Here is a 22,518-nt window from a genome sequence, read left to right on the forward strand (position 1 = left end):
GCAGAAAATAGGAAGAAAACAAAACAGGTACTCAACCACATTAGCTATCAAGGAAATACAAATGAAACCACAAAGCAACAGGACCACATGCCCACCAGAGAACCACTATGATTCAAGACTGGCAAAACTACAGAGGGTGTGCAGCAACCACAACTCTCACACGCTGCTGGTGAGAACATAACTGCTGTACTATGGAAAACTGCTGAATGGTATCTACTAAAGCTGAACATATGCATTTATTGTGCTATAACCATTTCAGTCATGGGCACACTCCCAGCAGAAAAATGTATATTCACTCACTAAAAGACATGTACCAGAATCTTGTGGGAGCCAAACTTTGAGCACATATGGACACCAAGGAGGGAATAATAGCCACCAGGGCCTACATGAGGGTGAACTGTGGGAGGAGGGTGAGGATTGAAAAACTGCGTATCGGGTACTACACTTATGACCCAGTTGACAAAATAATCTGTATGCCAAACCCCCGTGACAGGCAATTTACCTATATAAAAAAAACCTGTGCATGTACTCAGAACTTACAAGTTAAAAAAATTTTTTTTTTAAGTCACGACAATTCAAAGATTTGGTCCACAATATGTATCTAATAATAATTTATAACAATAACAAAAAAGAAACTTCATAATAGTCCTAAACTGGAAAAGACCCCATCTATCAAATGTAGAATGGATAAATTGTGGTACAGTCATATCATACAATACTATACAGCAGAAGAAAGAAATGAACTACCATTACATGTAAAACATGAATCAGTTGCTTTAAGTTGAGGAAGACATGAGACACAATAGATTATCTGCTGCATGATTCCATTTATATAAAGTTTACAAACAGGCAAAACTAATCGATGCTGATAGAAGAACGGATAATGGTTACCTTTGTGTGTAGTGAGGGGAAGGGTTTTCTGGGATGCTTTTAATCTTCTATTTCTTGATGTGGGTGCTAATGACACTGGTGTAGTCACTTTGTGAAAATTTACCAAGCTCTACATTTATGATTTGTGTACTTTTCTGTATGTATGTTTTTATAACAACTTTACTTTAAAAAAAAAAAAAGAGTACAATATTTATGAAGAGGGAATTAGAGGGCATTCAAAATCTGACCATGGTATTAGGGAACAGTAAGGAAACTGGTTTAACTGGTGAATTAAATGGTGGAGAGGTAGGTGAAAAGACTGGAAAGGTGTGCAGCTGAGGACATGACAATATCATGTAGGTGGAAGGATGTAGGCCTCTACAAAGAATACAGGAAGCAGCGGGGTGCGGGGACTCACACCTGTAATCCCAGCATTTTGGGAGGCCGAAGCGGGTGGATCACCTGAGGTCTGGAGTTTGAGACTAGCCTGGCCAACATGATGAAAATACAAAATCAGCCAGGCATGGTGGCACATGCCTATAATCCCAGCACTCTGGGAGGCCGAGGTGGACACATCACCTGTGGTCAGGAGTTCGAGACCAGCCTGGCCAACACGGTGAAATCTCATCTTTACTAAATATACAAAATTAGCCGGGCATGGTGGCACATGCCTGTAATCCCAGCTACTCTAGATGCTGAAGCATTTGAACCCAAGAGGTGGAGGTTGCAGCGGGCTGAGATCGTGCCATTGCAATCCCTGGGCAAAAAGAACAAAATTCTGTCTCGGGGGCAAAAAAAAAAAAAAAAAGAAGTGAAGTTATTTTACAAAGCAAATTGGCTCAGGGAATGGAGAAGATACAAATCTGATGGTCTTGGGTGAAAGAGCAAATAAAGAGGAAGGGCCTGAGAATAATTAGTTTTTATTAATTATCTGCAAACTTTCTCTGATGGACTAGGCCTCTGCATATGCTATTCCTTCTGCTTGCAAAGCTCTTCCAGCTCCTCTTCATCTGATTAACTCCAGTTCCTGGTCAGTGTTCAGCACACGCACCACTTCCTCTGGGAAGCCTTCCCCGGCCTCCCTAACCAGTCACAGATTTGAGTGACAGAGTTCACTCACTAGTGCTCATCCTCATTTCACACTTACAACTGATGATATGTATATCTGCTTCTCCCACTAGATGCAAAGCCCCACAAGGGTAGGTCTGCTTTTGCTCATTGTACTTTCAAACCTAGGTCTGGTAGGCAGTTAGCAAATGTCCAAATGAATGGAAGGAAGAATGAAATAGAAAACGAAGCCAAGATTTATAGTCTGCACAACAGACTACATAGCAGTACTGCAGTACAACAAAACTGTATAGCAGTACAACAGGATAGACAAACTTGAGAAGGATGGGGTGGGGTCTAAGTAGAAATTAGATGGGGAGTCTGGTACGATAGTGCCCACCTGCAGTCCCAGCTACTCTGGAGGCCAAGGTGGGAGGGCTGTTTGAGGCTAGGAGTAAGAGTCCACCCTGGGCAACACAGCGAGACTCTATCTCTTAAAAAAAAAAAAAAAGAAGAAAAGAAAGAAGGAATGCAGACGGGAGAGAAGACAGATGTCCCATAGACCAGTGCTTCTCACAGTGCAGTGTGTGTACAGAGTGCTTACAGATCTTGTTAAAATGCAGACTCTGATTCAAGTAGGCCTGGACAGGACCCAAGAGTCGTCATCTTGTCTCCCCGGTGATGACCAAGCTGCTGCTGCCAGGGTCCGTTCTGGGAGAAGCAAGTCACAGGTAATTGGAAAATTACCTAATGTCAGGGTGGGGCCAGAGAAAAGATTTGCGAGTCAGTAGCAAGGAGTAGTGACTCACCTCTCAGAAGGATATGGCCAAAGCAGACTGGCCAAAGCTGACTGGAGCGCCAAGAAGCTTCAGGGAAAGGCAAGGGGGCAGCGATTAGGTGCAGAAAGTACATCCAGGAAGAGAGGCACTTGGTCTTTTTATCATTATATTTAAGGAGCTCCAAGTAAACCTCCCTTAGATAAGGATAGGGAACCTCAAATATTAATAAAAAAAATTCCTGGGACCAACAGTGCAAAAAAACTTATTCAGTCACTTATAAAATTCCACCCACCCCACCACCTCCGCCTTGCCCTTTCCAATGAAAATGTCATCAGAAGCAGGGATGCATTTTCTGAGTAATACAAAAAGTTATCAAATGACAACAAATGTGTTCCATAATGCTTTAACCACATTGACTTTAAAATGTCAATTTTATTTTTTAGTTCTTGTCTAAGAATCTCAGGTGGGTTACATTTTTTTTCAAAAGACACAATAGAACCATTACAAGTCGGTTTTAGTGGGAGGCGCACATCAGAATCACCTGGGGAGCTTTTAAAAATTGCCTGTCCCCACAACCCTCCCCCCCCTTCAAGTGGTGATTCAGCATCCCTGGGTGTGGCACAGAATCATTTTCCCTTTGGTAAAGCCCTCAAAGTAACAGCCAGGGAGGCGAGGACCAGAGGAGTGGGTTTCCAGGGAACCTCTGGGTGTGTTTTGGATGGATGGCCTTAGAATACAGGCTCTACAGAATCTAAACCATTCATTGTGTGGATGAATTCGCTGTGTGTGAAGAGAGGTGGGCAGTTGTTCTGTGGAGCAGCTAAAACAGAGATAGTCACACAATGACCCCAGGCAGAAAAAACTAAGATTTGAAACAAGTGCCTCCAAATGAAAGTCACCAATGTCCAATGTTGGACATTGATTTTCAAACTTCACCTGAGCAGCTCCTCATAGCTCATGCTGGCATTCATGCTGCTGGGGCTTATTCATTTCACCACAGTTAGCAGTGATGCTGTCCAGCACAGTCACACAGCCAGCTGACAAAATAAAGCTAACCAGTAACTCAAACAGACTTTCCCGTCTCATGTCCATCTCTGATTGTTACATAAAGGGCTTGAAACCTAATGACAATGTCATAAATATGTATTTTATGAAAGCTGCAGAAATCTTCCTATAATGGTTCCTAAAGCAAACCTTGGTAAGAATGAGCCTGATGTTGAATAGCCAAATAATTGAGCCATGTGGTATTTTCAGATTGTCTTGAAATTACATCTTAAACAATCTGGTCGTGACAATGGATGCTGACTAACTGCCCTGTTTCCTGTACCACAGCAATTGGGGAACTCAGGGTTTCTATGGCTTCCTTTATAAGCCTCTTAATTCTAAATAAAGCCACAACCCAACCAGGAACATGCTGGCCTCTCTGACCACAAGTGATTACAGCTGCTGCTGTGCATTTTATAATATGGAAGCCAAGCCTGTTCTTTGCATGAGTTTAAACATCCATTATAACTTTAGAATGTTTTAAACAATAGCAATTGAAGCTCTACTGTGAATACAGTCTTTAATCAAAGATTGTATTTGGAAAACGTATTATTGAAAGGGGCAACACCTCACTTTGGAAACAGTAGAGGCACAATAAAGACCATGAGAGTTAGAGTGGCACATGGAAAGTGCTTAGCACATGTGGCACACATGCCAGGCACTCAATAAAAAGTATTTTACTAATGTTCTAATAAATAATAATAAATCTTCTAATGCCACCAGGTGCTGTCTACAGATTCCAGATTTTGTAGGGCAATCCTAATTTTGAACAACTTACAGATATATGAATGTTCCATTTCTTAAAGTTTTATGTACTCACTTTAATAAAGACAGCTTGCTAGAGTTAAAAAGGAGGGTTTATAGATACGTGATATACCTTTGAGCTGCTCTACAAACTCAGGGGAACCAGAGGCAGGAGCATGCTGGCACAAATTGCCACGCCCTGCACATGAGAGACACCAGAGCCCTGCGAGTCAGGGTTAGGTAATAGGGCTGCTACTGGGGCCCCTCCCTGGCTGCCCCGAAGCCTGAGACAAGAAGGAGGTAATACTGCTGCTTTATTTCCTAAGGATCTGTCTACACATGGATCTGGGAAATGGTTCTTTCACAAGCCAATGAACCAGACAGAAAGAAGGGAGAGGAACACATGCAAGTGACAGGGCAAACCCAACTCCACTGTAAAATTTTAAATTGAGGCCAGTGCAGTGGCTCACGCCTGTAATCCCAGCACTTTGGGAGGCCCAGGTGGGCAAATCACCTGAGGTCAGGAGGTCGAGACCAGCCTGGCAAACATGGTGAAATCCCCTCTCTACTAAAAACAAAAAAATTAGCCAGGTGTGGTGGCACACACCTGTGATCTCAGCTACTTGGGAGGCTGAGTCAGGAGAATCGCTTGAACCCGGGAAGCAGAGATTTCAGTGAGCCAAAATTGTGCCACTGCAACTCCAGCCTGAGTGACAGTCAGACTCTATCTCAAGACAATAATAAATAAATAAAGGGCAAAGTATTCCATATTCTTATTTTTTTAAAGCAAGGGATTCAGGCCTCTAATTGAAGAATGTGAGTTTGGTTGAAGAAAACAGAAGAAGAAAACAGTCTTGATTTATAAACACCCAATTTGTAAGTAACCTGTATAAACGAATCATGGGTGGTTTGCTACAGCAATCAGCTTATACAGTATCATCAAGCTGGTCTAGCCCAATGCCACCACCTAGTGGCGACAAAGGGAAGACACGCCACCTCCTACGCTGACAGTTTAAAGGAAAAAGGGACAGCTCTGCTCTCCTTTTTTGCTTATTGCTTACAGTTCAGCTTATTTCAAAAATCCTTTTTGCAGTACAGAAGCCCTTCTCTGTAGCTCAATTCCCTTTCCCGAATTATTCTTCCCTATGAACTGAGGAAAGTGCTTTCTTCCCTCTCCCTCCGCCCTTTTTTTCCTTTTAGCTATTTCTGAGCCCTAACAGATAACTGATCTGGAGAAGGGCATTTCTAGCATGGAAAAGTACCTGTACTATCAACCACCCTAGACAATGACTCATCAAATTAAGTGCGCTTCTCATCAAATGCCCGTATTTAATGTATTGCAGACACAGGCTTCATTCATTTAGCTGCTAATATAGTACCAGGGTTGTTCTCTCTTCCTTGTCACTGTAGACACACAGATGCTGGGTTGCATTACATGGTGACGAGTTTTTTTGGGGGGACCAACCAGGCCCCCAACAAGGAATAATCACTCGCATTGCTCATGCCTTTAAGAAAACAGAAACCACACTTTCCTATTGCTGTCGGTACCTCAAACAGGACAGCTTTTCATTCCAGTCTGTTTTAAAGGCAGGGCTAACTGTTCCTTAAATTCCTCTGAAGTAAGTGGGGCATTCCCTTATAAAGATAAAATTTACTGGCTAGACCCTCATATCTACAAAAATTAAAAAAAAAAAATAGCTGGGCCTGGTGGCACCTGCCTGTAGTCCTAGCTATTTGGGAGGCTGAGGTGGGAGAATCACTTGAGCTTAGGAGGTCAAGGCTATAGGAAGCTATGATTACACCACTGCTCTCCAACCTGGGCAACAGAGCAAGACTTTGTAAAATTTTTTTACAAACATTTGGGCAGGGATTTATTTATAGTTTATTAAACATTAAGATGAGCTCAAACTAAGAATGTCTGCTCACTGATTAAGTTACTAAAAAAATAGTGACTAAAATGAGACTTTCTTTTTAGCCGGTGACTTAAAACTAGTGTATACAAGAATCATCTACAGACTTGTTAAAATGCAGATTCTTGGTTACTATCCAGAGATTTTGGTTCAGTAAGGGCCCAGGAAACTGCATTTTAAAACAAAATAATTTTATGAACTTACAGAAAAGTTGTAAGAAAAACATACCTCCTGTATAACCCTTTTGCCCTTTTGTTAATATTTTGCCAAATACACTTTATTTATTTTGTTTTTGAGATAGAGTCTCACTCTGTTGCCCAGACTGGGGTGCAGTGGAATGTTCTCAACTCACTGCAACCTCTACCTCCTGGGTTCAAGCAATTCTTGTGCCTCAATAATTTTCTGAACTTACAGAAAAGTTGCAAGAAAAACATCACTCGTGCATAACACTTTTGCCCTGGATTCAACTGTTAACATTTAGCCATATACACTTTTTTTTTTTTTTTTTTGAGATAGTCTTACTCTTTCACCCAGGCTGGGGTGTAGTGGAATGATCTCAACTCACTGCAACCTCCACCTCCTAGGTTCAAGTGATTCTTGTGCCTCAGCCTCCTGAGTAGCTGGGATTACAGGCATGCACCACTATATGCCTGGCTAATTTTTGTATTATTAGTAGAGACAGGGCTTCACCATGTTGGCCAGGCTGGTCTTGAACTCCAGACCTCAGGTGATTTGCCTGCTTCAGCCTCCCAAAGTGCTAGGATTACAGGCGTGAGCCATCGTGTCCGGCCCACATACCCTTTGTTTCCCCTCTCTCTCTTGTCTATATACACACAGAGACACACCATGCTTTTCTCTGAACCACTTGATGCAGAGATCACATCCCATTATCTCGAAATATTTTAGCATATATCTCCCCAAAACAAGGGCATTTCATAACCACCATACAATTATCACACTGAAGAAATTTAACATTGATAAGCACTTATCTAATATCCAGTTCATACTACAATTTTGCAAATTGTTCCAAAGATGTCCTTTCTTTTTTTCCCTCGATCCACAATCCAAACCAGAATCATGCTTTACCTGTCATATAGAAATTGTATTTTGTTTTTTGTTTTTTGTTTTTTCTTTTTTTTTTATGAGACAGAGTCTCATTATGCTGCCAAGGCCAGCCTCAAACTCCTGGGCTCAGCAGTCCTCCTGCCTTGGCCTCCTAAGGAGCTGAGACTACAGATGTATACCAACACACCCAACTTGAAGTTGCATTTCAAATAAATACCCCCTGACCTCCATGACAATGGTGCAGCTGGTGTGAGAGCCATACAATGGAAAATCCTCTACCAGACAATCTTCCAGGTTCCTTTTGCTTCTGCTGGTCTATGCTTATAGCCTATAAGCTAACAGCTGATAGGGTCTTGGTTAGGTGGGCATCCTTTTGTCAGTTTTACTGTCTATATTACAAGTCACTTCCCAGAGCTAAACAGAATTTCCACAGCTTGGCAGCTGTCCCATCACTCAGTCTGGGAGAAGTGCTTCCTAAATCACTGTTGATGAAGTAACAGATTTTCCAGTCTATATGTCACTGCTGGGATTAGTACTGTTGTCTAAACAGAAGAAAGCAACAGGAAAACTGCCATCATTCAAAAAGGACTGTATCACTTGATATTACATAACCAGATGTCTTGGCTTGTTCACTCAAATTAGTCCACATTATTCACCAACACCAATTCTTAACAATTCCTCCAAATTATAGCAGGCCACACAAAGCACGCACCCTTCCTCAGAAACCCGTGAAAGGGTCAACCAGCATTTCTTAAAGCAGCAGCAATAAAAGAAAACAAGATGCATGCATTTTGTGCTACTAATTAGGCTTTGAAAATGTTCTTTTTAAAATTTATTTAATATTTTCTGTTTTCACTGTCATTTTTATTTTTTTGCGAATGTTCTTAATGAAATTCAGTCCAACTAATTAAAAACTCGTGATTTCAGTTTTCATTTGTGAAATGTCCAAATATCTTTAAAAACACTTCCCTATACATTATTTCCCTTTATTAGTTTTAAAATAAGTGCAGTTGATAACCAAATTACTGTACAACTGGTACCTGGAGTTTAATCTTTTTCCTCATAATTCTGTAATTTCATAAATTGATCAACATTACCTTCTGTCATTTTTAGCCTACTTTCTTGGCTTTTTAACTTCCAAAGTACAATACTCCATAACAATACAAAGATAAATGCACTAACTTATTTTTTAAATTATATTTTAATGTAAACATAATCACTGAATACTTCCTAAGAGAAAAACAAACCTCCTTATTTAGGGAGGTATTTTCATGTGGCTAATTCAACGTTAAAGCCAATACACAAATTTATCCTGAACCTGTATACCAAAAAATTAAATTTTAAATAACACTTTAAAAGTATAAAACCTCCTAATGAATATAATAACACAGTTGACAACCCAAGGGCTGGTGAACAAAACGTTTTTAAAATTTGGGTATTTATGTAAGTGTTAATATCTCTTATTAGAAAAAATCATTTATGAACGTACTTAATACTCAAGTCTTCACATTTTTCTCTAGCACATGGGAGACACGCTCACACAGGTCATTTTAGTAATATAGCACAATACTCCGTTGAATCATCTTGCAATTGTCAATCCTGATACTCCAAAAGTACAATTTTGGGATCAAATCCTTTGTTCCACAGATCCTGTGATTCGTTCGGGAAGCGGCTCTCTGACTAAAGCCCTTGGGAAGCCCGGGTGGAGTCATTTGTCGGACTGTTGTGTTCAAACTAAGATCTGTAATTACTGGTCTTCTCATACAACTTCAAAATGTCAAATAGTTTTCTTATTATGGAGTTGAGGTTTATTTATAGGTTTTATTTATAGGTTCGACACCATGACACTTGCAAAACTAACAAAATAAAAAAGTTATACTTGATCCTGGCAGCATAAGAAGTAGTAGTTTTAAGCTCCCTGAAGGGCAAGATAAAGAATGCTGCAGGAGCTGCAGGCAGTTTCGGGAAAGAGGTAATGTTGCTATAAAGAGAAACCAATCTCTTAAGTGCCATGAGCTGGGTTTTCAGTGTTGTGATGAGAAGCTAGTAACTGAAACACAAAGTTTGCTTCAAAGCCGGCAGAAAACTCATGCTGGGTATATTAAATGAAGCCATTCAACTTAAAGAAAAACCTTTTTCTTGAAGTATCACAGAGAGAAAAAGTACAAATGCTAAATATAGTGCTTCCCAGGAGGCCGGTAGGAGTGCCTCATGTCCTCTTCAGACCCTCCAGAGGTGACCACTCTCTCCTGACTTAACAATGCTGACTTTCTGGTTTTTTCAAAGTTAAAGTTAGATTGTGTTAGAAGTTTCTTTTGTTTGTTTGTTTAAGAGTTTTAGGAAATCTGATTATGGGATAGTGCCAAACAGCACACCCCCAAATTCCACAGGACTCAAGCCTCCTGGGTTGTTTCTTGGTACCCATGTGGACATCTTGGGTGGGCTGCAGAGAAATGAGATTTGGTTTTGCCCCACTAGTCACTGAACGGTGACTGGCAACCTTTCCCCACTGCACGCCACCTTGGTGAACCCAGACACCTAAGAGTCAGTAAACCTGCCTCCTGGGAGAAAAACAGGGCAAATGCCAGCCCATGGGGAGTTTCGACCAAGTCATGCTGAGGAAAATGACATCCAGGACTTACCTCAGGCAAGCTGTCCCCCGACAGCCTTAAAGCAACCTGCATCTGACTACAATTTCATGGGCTTGTCAATCTTGTTTACAATTACTTTTAGCCTCCTTGGTTGCTGCTTTGGCAAAGGAGTTCCGCATCATTTACTCTCTCAATATTCATTTACTCTGTGCCATCTCTGTGCCAGGCCAGGGAGTGGGCAGTATCAAGTTCTAGGGGAGATGAAGGCTCAGGGTGCTGGAGGAACATGAGGAAGGCTCTGGACCCACCAGGGTAGGGTGGCTGTCGGGACCCGTTCAGAAAAGTTTCATGGAGAGTCTTGCAGGATAAGGGGATATTGGCCAGGGAAAAGCTGCAGCATTCCGGACGCTGCAAACCCCATGTGCAAAGGTTGGGAGGAGAAAATGCACGCACGGTATGGGAACTCCACAGAAACTGATTTAGCAGGTGTTCCGCACCGTATGGGAACTCCACAGAAACTGATTTAGCAGGTGTTCCGGAGGAATAACTGAAATCTTAGAGAAATCTCAGGGAGGATAAGATTAGAAATCCAATGAGCTGTCACACAGAAGAGGAATTAGGATACAATGTAAGGCTGTGGGAAAGTTAGCAGCATCAGAATCAGGCAGCTGTTGGAAGACATCAGCTTAATCGCTTACTTGGAGATTAACTTTAGAGTGACTACTTACCTGCTCTGAGACTCAGTTTCCCTATCTATAAAAGAGGAAGGATTTCCCTAAGGTTGTTTTAATCAGTGGAGATAACATGTATGCAAATTAACTGGCACCCAGCTACTATCGTTAGACCGATTTTAGGCCCCAAGGGTTCAATGGGTAGAAGATGAAGGAAACACATTTCTCTTCAACAGAAGAAGGAGCTTTTAAAGCTAAACTTGCACAAATAGGGAAGGCAGTGCCCTGTAAGAGAGGGAGCTCGTCATCACTAGAGGAATCAAGAAGAGGAGCTGGATGATACCCTTGGTGAGAAGACCTCACAGGCAGACTGACAGTGGAGAGAGTGGGACACATGAACTCTGGGCTTTCAGGACTGACAGTCTCATGACTTCTGTTTCAACAGTTCCAAGGTTAAATTTCTGTACATATAAGCCTCACTCAATGTGGTATTGTTCAAAACTGGATTTTCTTACATGTGTTTTTTTCTCACCAGAAATAATTTAAATGAATACCTCATTCTTGGAAAAAACTGAAATGGCCCATCAAACCATGAAATAGGAGATGAGGGAATATAACAAGAAAAAAGTAATATGTAAAGCCGAAAAAAGAGACAACGGAATATGTTTTATACTTAACTGTTTCTAACTAAAATTAAGCTACTGATCTCTCTTCATTTTCCCTCCAGATAGTTCCACTAGGCCCCAGACAGACTGGTAATCAGGATGGAATACGTTTACTCCACAGGGACATGAATCAAGTTGCATAAACCTTACAAAAATACTGTGCTAATATTTGCCCTCAGGCACAGACACGCCCATTTGTGTGTTAGTCCATATTTCTATCTTAGGCTCTGGCCCCCACCCCTTTACAGCCAAAAGCAGCAGAAGCCTTCAGAAAAGAAAACAGCTAGTCACTTTGAAAGTTTTGAGATGTGCTAATCGCAGTGCATCCCAGCCAAGAAGCTGGAATCTCACAACCGGACCGTCCTGCCAGCCTCTCTTCCCGCCAAGGAGTCTGAAGCCAGTGGCGGTCCAGCCAAAGAAACCCAATCCTCACCACCAGTGTCCCTGACCATAATTTTATCTCAAGGAAACAGAGAAAAATACTCTCCACTCACCCCTATGAAGCATAACCTTGTCTCTGATCATCCAGGTGACTTGGGAAGTCACTAACTCACTTTTCTCTGGCTCGGTTTCCCAGGGTAGAGCCCACTAAGGCTTTTTCCAGCTTTAAAATCCTCTGCCTGTAGGTTTTAATCTCAGGTTATATTAGGTTCAGTAACCCTGCTGGTTGCCAGCGTGCCTCCAGAAACCATAAAATATTTTTATGCAGCCTATTCAGATTTCCAGGGCTTTGTGCCCTGATAAAACGGGGTCAGCAAATTAATGAAAGGAAACTCTTAAAAAAGACTTTTAAAAGGCATGCCAAAATGCAACTCAGAAGAACGGTATTTAGGGACAACTGAAATGTATATGTTTATCAAAATAACAAGTTGTATACCTTAAAAATATACAGTAAAAAGTACAGGAAAAGAATGCGTAATTGCTACTAAAAAGTAAAGGTAAGATCAAGGAAAAAAGGAAATAATGTATGTCATTGCTGCTGTTGTTGCATTTATCTGTACTGAGGCCTTCCACGTGCTGTGAGCTGGGAGTACAGAGATAAAGACAAACCACTAACTGATTTCAAGGAGTGGCCTGTGACTGGGACCAGGAACACCTTTGCTTGGGAGCACCCTGGGACAGGAGGGGTCTCGCCAGGCCAGAGTCCACTGGGGGTTTGAAGGAGTAGCCAGATCTGGTTCTAGTCTCTGCTCTGCCACTCCCAAGTAGACACAAACCTGAACGAATGAATATTCTGTCTCGGTTTCCTCCTCTGTAAATAACTGTAGGGAGCAGCGATTTCATTCCTAATGCAGCACAGGGCCTGGCCCACTGCAGCCACTCAACACCAGCTGAGTGCTGCCTGTGCATTCCTGCCCTTCCCTCCCATCTTGATTCTCAGTCCCTGGGCCATTCCCCTTCCTGTTTCTGGGCTTCCTGTGCAATGGGGCTTCAGAGATTTCCAAGTAATTTTACACCCCTCACTCCTGACTGACTGGTTTTGACTTGGCCTGGCAGGTAGCGCTGCTGTTACCATTTTACAGACTGGGAGACACGACTCAGAGAACCACACCCAGGTCACACAGGCAGACTCCAAACAGGGTGATGATCCCCAGCTCTGGAGGGGGCATCACACACCACCCACTCTGAGTCCACTGATCCACGTGACCGGCAGAGAGGCAAATTATAGGTGATTTACTGTCAGTGGTAAAGGGAGCCCCACATTCATTCACTATTGTCTCTGTAATTTACTAAATAAAGGTATGTTCTTACCCTTTTGAGATAATCTTTATAAACACTCCCCAAGGCTCGCATGTTGGTAAACTTCCTCTTAAGAGGGAAATGGCCCAGAAAACCATCTTTCCCCCTAATTAACTCTGCAACATTAGAAACTTGAGTAATGATCTGGGTGTTTATCACCGTATTCCCTCAGCTCTAAGATGACACACCTGATGTAACAGGTGTTTCAGCAGTTATTTTAAAGAAACAGTACATCCAAAGTACCCAGTGACTGTGAAGGTCACGGTGATTTCAGAAGCAGTAAAATGTGGCCAACGCGCCTTTCAGAATTGAGGAAATGTAGTAAATGACTTCCTCCCACTTTTGCAAAAGGCCTGGACTGGAGTGTGTCACATGATGTCTAAAGGCCCTTCCAGCCTCACAGGCAGCTGTTCCTGTGTTAATTATTAGCAGCAGGAGGGAAGGGGCAGGCCACCTCATTTCCTGAGGGCAGGCTCTGGGTTTGGCCTGGGGCCGCTCCTACCTGATGACCAGCTCTTCTTTCGAACCTGAGTGAAGTGGCCAGCCCTGGCCCCAGTCAGTCTGTCCTCCTACTGCATCTGCCTCCAGGGATCTCAGAACTGTCAGGACTCCTTCTGCCCCTGGGAAGCTGAGCTGCTCAGCAAATAGAGCTCCATCAGACTCTTGCTCGCTCACCTTTAGGGGCTCATACGCTAGCTCTAGGCCAAGTATCTGATGAAGACAGTCATTGGGTGGGGGTAACTGATAAACTAGGGGGCGACAACCTGGGTGTAGCAGGGGCCTGGGTCTCTGGAGGATCCAGGACAGCCTCAGTGTGTCTGAACCCTGAGCCTCTTTCAACCTTCCAGGAGAGATGCTCAGGCAACAAGAAATCTCCCTGGGTGGCTGCGAAAAAGGTGGATTTGACCACAGATGGTAGTGAGCCTTGGAGCGGAAGGAGAGGGCAGTTCAGACCAGCAGCTACAAAGGGCATGGGCTGTGCTTAGGTTGAAAAAAACAAGCCAACCAACAATTTTGTGTTTTTTTTTTAAAAAGTAGAACTCGTAATGCCTATACAATCATATATTCTACTCTTTCTCATCACTATCCAACATTTGTCCAGGTATTTCAAACACTTCCCTGACCCTTTTTGTTATGAGCCTACGATATTCTACCACTCTACCACGTGGATGTACATATTCGTGGCTGGGTGTTCAGATGACTTCTCATGAGCAGAGTTCAGATTTCAGAAAGAACTCAACAGTAAACCCAGATAAGGAAGAGGAAGCATTTGACCAAGGACAGGCACCAATGCCAAGGAGGTGGGGGTCCTGATGAGTCCTGAGTTAGGGCAAAAACACCACAGACAGTGAGAACGAGATAATAGACAGGGGCTGGGCCACCACCTACAGGAGGATGGCAGAATACGAGCAAGGTAACTGACAATGATCTGGGCAAAATTGCCAAGTTAACTGTGTTCTGCCTTTTCTACCAGATAGAACAATCTTTTACACTGGAAAGGAAATTAAAGGGGATGGGAAGACATTCCCTCAGCACCCTCCATGACCCAGGAGAGAACCCACACTCATCATCTTACTGGGCTCTCACATTAAAAGAGGGGACCAAGTTTCACCCATGAAGTTAACTCACATGTTTGTGAGGTGACCCAGCAGCAGGGCAGAATCCAAACCCAGTGGCTCCTGACAAAGCCCTGCTCTTCCCATTACCTCTTCTGACCTTCTCTTTTCTTCTGTTCTTTTACATCTCTGGTAAACAAGTATGTCTTTTTCTTTTTTTTTTTTAATTGTAAAATATATAGGACCTAAAGTTTGCCATTTTAACCATTTTTAGATGTACAATTCAGTGGCATTAATTATATTCACAATGTTGTGCAACCATCACCACTATTTCCAGAAATTTTTCATCATCTCAAATAGAAACTCTGTACCCATTAGGCAATAACTCCCTGTTCACCCCTCCTCCAGCCCCTGGCCACCTCTAAATCTACTTTCTGCCTCTATGAATTTGCCTAGTCTAGATACATAAGCAGAACCATACAGTATTTGTCTATTTGTGTCTGGCTTATTTCACTTAGCATAATGTTTTTAAGGTTCCTCCACGTTTTGGCATGTATGAGAACTTTCTTTTTATGACTGAATGATATTCCATTTTTGTTTATCAGCTCATCTGTCATTGGACATTTGGGTTGTTTCTGCTTTTCGGCTATTGTGAATGATGCCGCAATGCTTCAATATTATCTTTTCAGTGTACAAGTATCTGTCCGAGTCCATTTTCAATTCTAGGAGTGGAATTGCTGGGTTATATGGCAGTTCTATTTATAGCTTTTTTTTTTTTTTGAGGCGGAGTTTCGCTATTGTTACCCAGGCTGGAGTGCAATGGCACGATCTCGGCTCACCGCAACCTCCGCCTCCTGGGTTCAAGCAATTCTCCTGCCTCAGCCTCCTGAGTAGCTGGGATTACAGGCACACGCCACCATGCCCAGCTAATTTTTTGTATTTTTAGTAGAGATGGGGTTTCACCATGTTGACCAGGATGGTCTCGATCTCTCGACCTTGTGATCCACCCGCCTCGGCCTCCCAAAGTGCTGGGATTACAGGCTTGAGCCACCGTGCCCGGCCAGCTTTTTTTAATTGTTTTGAGACAGAGTCTTGCTCTGTTGCCCAGGCTGGAGTGCAGAGGTGTGACCTCAGATCACTGCAGCCTCCTCCGCCACCCAGGCTCAGTGCATCTTCCCATCTCAGCTTCCCTAGTAGCTAGAACCACAAACAAGCATGTGCCACTGCACCTGGCTAAGTTTTGGTATTTTTGGTAGAGATGGGGTTTTGCCTCGTTGCCCAGGCTGGTCTCAAATTCCTGAGCTCAAGCGATTTACCCACTTTGGCCTGCCAAAGTGCTGAGATTACAGGCCTGGGCCTCTGCGCCTGGCCCTGTGCATAGCCTTTTGGGGAACGACCAGATTGTTTTCTACAGAGGCTGCGCTATTTTACATTCCCACCACAATGTAAGAGGGTTACTATTCCTCCACATCCTTGCTAATACTTGTTAGCTTCCTGTTTTTGACCATAACCATTCTAGTAGGTGCAAAGAGGTGTCTCATTGTGGCTTTAATTTACATTTTCCATAATGGCTAATGATGTTGAACATCTTTTCATGTGTTTACTGGCCATTTGTGCATCTTTAGAGAAATGTCTATTCAAGTCTTCTGCCCATTTTTAAAATGTGATTTATCTTAGTGTGGGTTGTTGACTTTCAGGGTCTTGCTCTGTCATTGAGGCTGGCAGGTAGTGGCACGATCTTGGCTCAGTGTAACCTCCACCTTCCAAGTGATCCTCCAGCCTCAGCCTCCCTAGTAGCTGGGACTACAGGCACACACCACCATACCCAGCTAATTTTTGTATATTTTGTAGAGATGGGGTTTTGCCATGTTGCCCAGACTCACCTTGAACTCCGGGACTCAAGTGATCTGCCTACCTCAGTCTCCCAAGGTGTTAGGTTCACAGGTGGGAGCCACTGTACCTGGCCTATTCTCTCATTCTCTAGGCTGTCTTTTCACTTTCTTGATAATGTCTTTGGATACAAAAAAGCTTTAATTTTCATGAAGTCCCAATTTATTTTTCTTTTGTTACTTGTGTTTTTGGTGTCACATCCAATAATTCATTGCTAAATCCAAGGTCATAAAGGTCTACCCATAGGTTTTTTCCTAGGAGTTTTATGGCTTTAGATCTTTTATTAAGGTCATTGATCCATTTTGAGTTAATTTGTGTGTGTGGTGTGAGGTAGTAGCTGCTCTGGTCTTTCTGAGTGGAGTTCCTCCCCAACATGATATTCTGGCAGAGCTAACATCCCTACACAAAACAGCTAGGTCTGAGTCTTTAAAAATTCATCACTGCCACATAGGCAGCCTGCCCAGTGGCTGATACCCAGCAGGTGCTCAACAACTCACTGTGGGATGAATGGAGGGGATGGACGGATGGATGGGTGGATGGATGGTTGGCTGGATGGTTGATGGATAAACCATTGGGGGGCACTTGCCATCCCTGCACTCACTTTTTATGACTGCTGCAAGGCCATCCACAGCTGGCTGGGAGACTATTTTATAACAAAGGAAATCTAATAGGCTAAACATATTAATAATTAAATATTGATCAACATACTTCTATTAACCTAAAAATGACCCAAGATCAGCTCACACCTGTAATCCCAGCATTTTGGGGGGCTGAGGTGGGTGGATCACCTGAGGTCAGGATTTTGAGACCAGCCCGGCCAACATGGTGAAACCCCGTCTCTACTAAAAATACACAAATTAGCTAGGCACAGTGGTGGGCACCTGTAAGCCCAGCTACTCAGGAGGCTGAGTCAGGGACAATCACTTGAACCCGGGAGGCGGAGGATGCAGTGGACCGAGATTGTGCCATTGCACTCCAGCCTGGGCAACACAGTGAGACTCTGCCTCAAAAAAAAAAAAAAAAAAAAAAAAAATCGAACTCTTGCACCTAACTGGACAAGGCACAGGGAGGGTCTTGACCCTGGAAAGTCCAATGTACACTTGCCAGTCTCCTGGTTCAAGTCCCTCACTGCACAGATGAAGAAACCCAAGGGCAAAGCAGGGCACGGCAGGGACCTCCAAAGCCAGACCCCAGCAAACACCGGTCTCAGTGATGACCCACTGTAGATAAGCAACAGAAATACATGAGGTTAGTTTGAACTGCTTCACAGAGGAGGGGTGGCCCTCTGGTTCTAAAACCTCCAAAGGGGATGGGAAAATGAACCCTGAGTCCTAGATCTCATTCTGCTCCACCAGGGTCTTGTGCTTCACTGGCTGTTCCCAGGTGGTGCCAAGCTTGTTCCTCCAACCTTGGGTGTTTGCACGTGCAATTCCCTCTCCTTGAGCACCCTTCCCTCTGATATGCACCTGGCTCTTTCCATCAGTTTCTTCATGTACCTGCTAAAAGTTTACCTGATCAGTGAGGCCTTCCCAGATCATTCCTTCTCCCTCTCACCCTACTTTAGAGTTCTTCTTGAATGTAAGTTCCTTAAAGGCAGGGATTTCAGCAGTGAACTGCCATCTCCCTGGCACCTAGAACAGTGTCCACTACATATGAGGCACTAAGTATCTATGGAATGGATTAATAAATTGACAAAACTGGGAACCCCACACTCAGTGTTTGGCATGTTGCTGAGTGTCGCAGAGGGGAAGGCAGATGGGTGGGTACTGCCTGGACCCTGCAACCACAGAGGCACCCAAGTTTACTTCTGGACCCACAGGCTGTCCAGGGCTCCTGGGTCTGTGGCAAGGACAGGGAGGGCTGGGACACCATGTATAGTCAAAAACTCCCTCACCTTTTGGTCAGGTCCAAGAGGCTGGTAGCTGCTCCCCTGCTGATCAGGCCAAAGAAAATGGAGTCTCTACCAAAGGCGCTTAAGAAATGTGTGTGAAATGCACAAATGAATGAATGAATAAACAACTAATGCATGCAGGGCTTACACCTGCACTTTTAGAAGGCTTGTGTCAGCGCTAACACAGCATACCATTCCAATGGGGCTGAGAGGCAGTCTGACCGAGCAATTCCATTTTTTGGAACTTGCTGTCAGGATATATTCAGACATGAAAAAATGTTTTAGTTGCAGAGATTTTTCCTCCCAGCAACACTTAAAACACTGAAAATTAGAAGCAAAAAAGTTACTTGCCAACTTCAGAGGGCCAGTTAAGTAAGCCACAAAACAGCCACAGGATGTCTGTGTGATTAGAATATTAAGAGGCTTGTTATAAAGTTGTGTCTACAGTATAACCACAACTAATTAAAACAACAAAGGAATTTGAAAGACAAAAAAACCGGCAGGTGTTAGTTTTTCTATTCTTTCAACTATTCTGTTATTTCCTAAATTTTCTACAATGAGCAATGATGAGTTAGAAGAAAGTCAAACTGATAGAATTGATTTATTTTTTTTTTAAATGCCGTCACCTAATGCTTGATTGGTGCCACGGTGTTAAACTGCTTACATCTCCATCCCCTGACTCCCTGCTGCCTCCTGTTTCATTTCTGCATCCCCAACACTGCTTCCTCTTCCTGGGTCCCCTCCCCGTAACCCACCTTGCCCTAGCACTTCTGCAACTCTCTGGCCTTTTAAGCCATACCTGGACCCACTCCTCCCTCAGAAACCAGCTCCAGGGTTGGGCTGCCTCCTCTACTTCCCAGATCTGTGGCTTTGGACAAGTTACTGAACCTGAGACTGTTTCCTCCTCAGGAAAACGAGGCTGACATTATTAACCCACAGGGTCCTCCTCAGCACTCCCAGGTGCTGAGGCTATGAGCTGCTCTAGACACTGCCCCACATTGGAGCCCAATCTGCTGATTCTACTGAGCCTCAGGAAGAGCTGCTACCAGTGCCCTGATGCAGGGAGAAGAGTCTTGATCCTCAGTCTGAGCACCTGTCTTTTTCTGAAAGCGGCAGAAGAAAAGTAGGTTTGCTCTTGGCTCCCAGATCAACATGATGGCTTCTTGGATGAAACTGCCATTCCACCCCGCCCCCCACCCCTGTGGCGTCTTCCACGCCTTAGAGAACTCATAGCCCAACCCTCGCTCCTCAGAGCTGATGCCCAATATGAGTCCCCTTTAGACTGTGCTCCTGGCAATGCCACCAAAGGCCTGGCTAATGCCATAGCTGGGCTCCTGTCCACAGTGACATGCTCCAGTGCCCTGGCTGGGAGCTGGGCTCTCTTGCTCCCTTTTGATCACAGTGCTTTACTCATTCTTCCTTCAAAACCTGCATCCATCCCTCTCTCTAATACCAGCTGTAAGGCAGGTGCTGGGGTATAAGGGTAAGAGGCTGTCTCAGGTCCTAGCTCTCTGGGAACTCACAAACCAATCAGAGAGAGAGGGATGCAGAAATCACAAGTTTCCACATGGGGAATGCTAAGACAGAGGGCCTTCTAGCAGGTGACTGACCATGGCTCAGCCTCGGGCAGAAAGTGATGTCTTCTAAGGGGAATAGATCTGTGAAGCTAGACTATGAGAGATGACATATCTAGCAACAAAATCAGATCACCCCATACATTTTCCAAAGTTCTCACTGGGCTCTTACTGTCACAGTCTCCATCATCACCCAAAATCTGATTCCAATGGAACCTGACGGGCACCAGATGCCTGGTTACACCTGCCCCTTTGAGGTGTCTCCAAGCAGCCAGGCAGAAAGCTGGGTATACTTTAAGCTCTGCATGTTTTTTCTCTACCATCTCCTCCGCAAGGATCCCCATCATTAATCAGGTTCTGGATGAATGCCGCTCAGAGTGCGGTCTCTGGACCAGCGGCTTCAGCATCACTGAATACCTTTTAGAAATGCAGAGTCCCAGGCCCCACCCCTGACCTACAGAATCTGAATCATTTTAAAGTGAGAGAGGCTGGGCTCTCCATCCTAATTCCAACTTCCTCCTCTTCACTCTTGTTGCCAGCTGCCATCTTTTGGTGCCTTCAACATTTACTAAGTGAACCAACCCCAACCTCTGGGGTGTCCATATCAGACAGAAGCACCTCAGCCCCACCCTGCCTCTCTACCTCACCAACCACAGCTCTCTCTACCTCAAGCTGTGGACACGTCCCACGGCAGTCCCTCTGTCCAGACAGCTGAGCCAGCACTGCCTGAGTACTCAGCATGCCACTGTGTGAACAGGAGATCATCACACAACCTTGTGAGGTGAAGATACCATGGGCATTCCACTGTGGAGAGGTGGTCGAGGCTCAGGAGGCTGGAGCAGGGCCTTGGAGTGAGCAAGTGGGGGTGTGGGGATGGTCCCAGACTTATCACCTATGCTGAGAGTTAACACTGAGCACGGCAGCCTGGCTGAGCCACTTCTGTGGAAGCTTGGAGCTGAGGAAGGACATCTGGATCTGAAGTGAGGAACAGGCCCTTGGCTGGGAGCTAGAATATAGAGGCAAAAGTCATGGAGAACACGTGGGAGAGGAAGGAGAGGCCAGATCCTGAAAAACTCTTCAGTGGCAGACTGAGGAACCTGGACTTCAGAGGAGACAGGAGGGTAGTGAGGTTTCTGGAGCAGGCTGGCCAAAGTCAGCAGCACCCTTGTTTAGTATCCGTCCCATTCCCTCACCCCACATCTACCTGGGACTTGCTTCTCTGACCCTGTGGCAAGATCCTGATTCCCCCAGGTGCATGCGGCTCTACTTCCTGCCCACTCATCCTCACACAGTCCTCAGCCCTCTGTGACCCCCCATCCTGGGCTAGGACAAAGCCTGGCTCCCAGGCTCCCCTACCAGTTGTTTCCCCAGCTGGCTCCTCAACAGCAAAGGCTTATCAAGAGTCATATAAGGCCAGGTGCAGTGGCTCATGCCTGTAATCCTAACACTTTGGGAGGCCAAGGTGGGTGGACTCAAGACTAACCTGGGCAACATGGCGAGACCCCGTCTCTACAAAAATGAGCCCACAGTTATATTCCCCTTAGAAGGCACCACTTTCTGCCTGAGGCTGAGCCATGGTCACACCTGGAAGGTCCTCTAAAAATACAAAAATTAGCCGGGTGTGGTGGTGTGCATCTGTAATGCCAGCTACTTGGGAGGCTGAGGTGGGCAGATTGCTTGAACCTGGGAGATGGAGGTTGCAGTGAGCCGTGATGGCATCACTGCACTCTAGCCTGGGTGATAGAGTGAGACTTTGTCTTAAAAAAATAAAAAGTACAATTGCCTATAATATTGCCTATAGTATTCAGTACCGTAAGATGCTGTACAGGTTTGTAGCCTAGGAATAACAGACTCTACCATATAGCTGAGGTGTCTAGTAGGCTATTCTACCCGAGTTTATGCATGTATGCTCTATGATGTACAACGATGAAATCACCTCAGGTTGCATTTCCCAGAACATATCCCTCTCATTTAGTGGCACATGAAAGTAGCCCCGAAGGACCACTGTCACCACGACATTCCTATGCACTGCAATTGTGCCACTCCCAGACCTTGCCTTACTATCTCACAGCAGTCATTTGTGTATGTTTCTCATCTCCTCCAGCAGGTTGTAAACCCTGTTAAATGGGCCTTTATCTTAGTTGTACTGACCCTCACCCCTCCCATAGCATCTGACACTATATCATAGTCTACCCTGATACGCCTGTGGTACCTGACACACACAAATCAATAAATATTTGTGGACCAAATGTATGTTGATAGTATTTCAAACTTTCCCAACGTCTAATTCATTTCAAAGGGAAGAAAGCAAGTCCAATAAACTAAATGCTAAAAAATGGTAGGCTTTATACAACTTTTCCAAATCCTTTCATACTGCTCCACTTCTGATGTTTACCAAGTGACTAAGGAAATTAAAAGGCAACTACAAACTGTTTTAATAGACAAATTCAATTTGGAATCAGCAGAGAGAAATATTATTTT

At 44.2% G+C, this 22,518-nt stretch overlaps 1 protein-coding gene across 4 annotated transcripts in view; it reads right to left on the reverse strand.

Moving 5' to 3' along the window:
• The window catches only part of PTPN3 (protein tyrosine phosphatase non-receptor type 3), a 122,511-nt gene that overhangs the window by 85,623 nt on the left and 14,370 nt on the right, over positions 1–22,518 (reverse strand). Inside the window, exon 1 of one of the 4 annotated variants that reach the window (XM_039475041.2) lies at positions 2,522–2,783. The exons of the other annotated variants lie outside the window; for them this stretch is intronic. The gene's annotated coding sequence lies outside the window, so the exon portion shown is untranslated. Of the gene's footprint in view, positions 1–2,521; positions 2,784–22,518 lie in introns of those variants that run through there. 4 annotated transcript variants of the gene reach the window in all.

This window comes from Saimiri boliviensis, chromosome 2, assembly GCF_048565385.1.
Source record: "Saimiri boliviensis isolate mSaiBol1 chromosome 2, mSaiBol1.pri, whole genome shotgun sequence".
In the NCBI taxonomy this organism is placed as follows: domain Eukaryota; kingdom Metazoa; phylum Chordata; class Mammalia; order Primates; family Cebidae; genus Saimiri; species Saimiri boliviensis.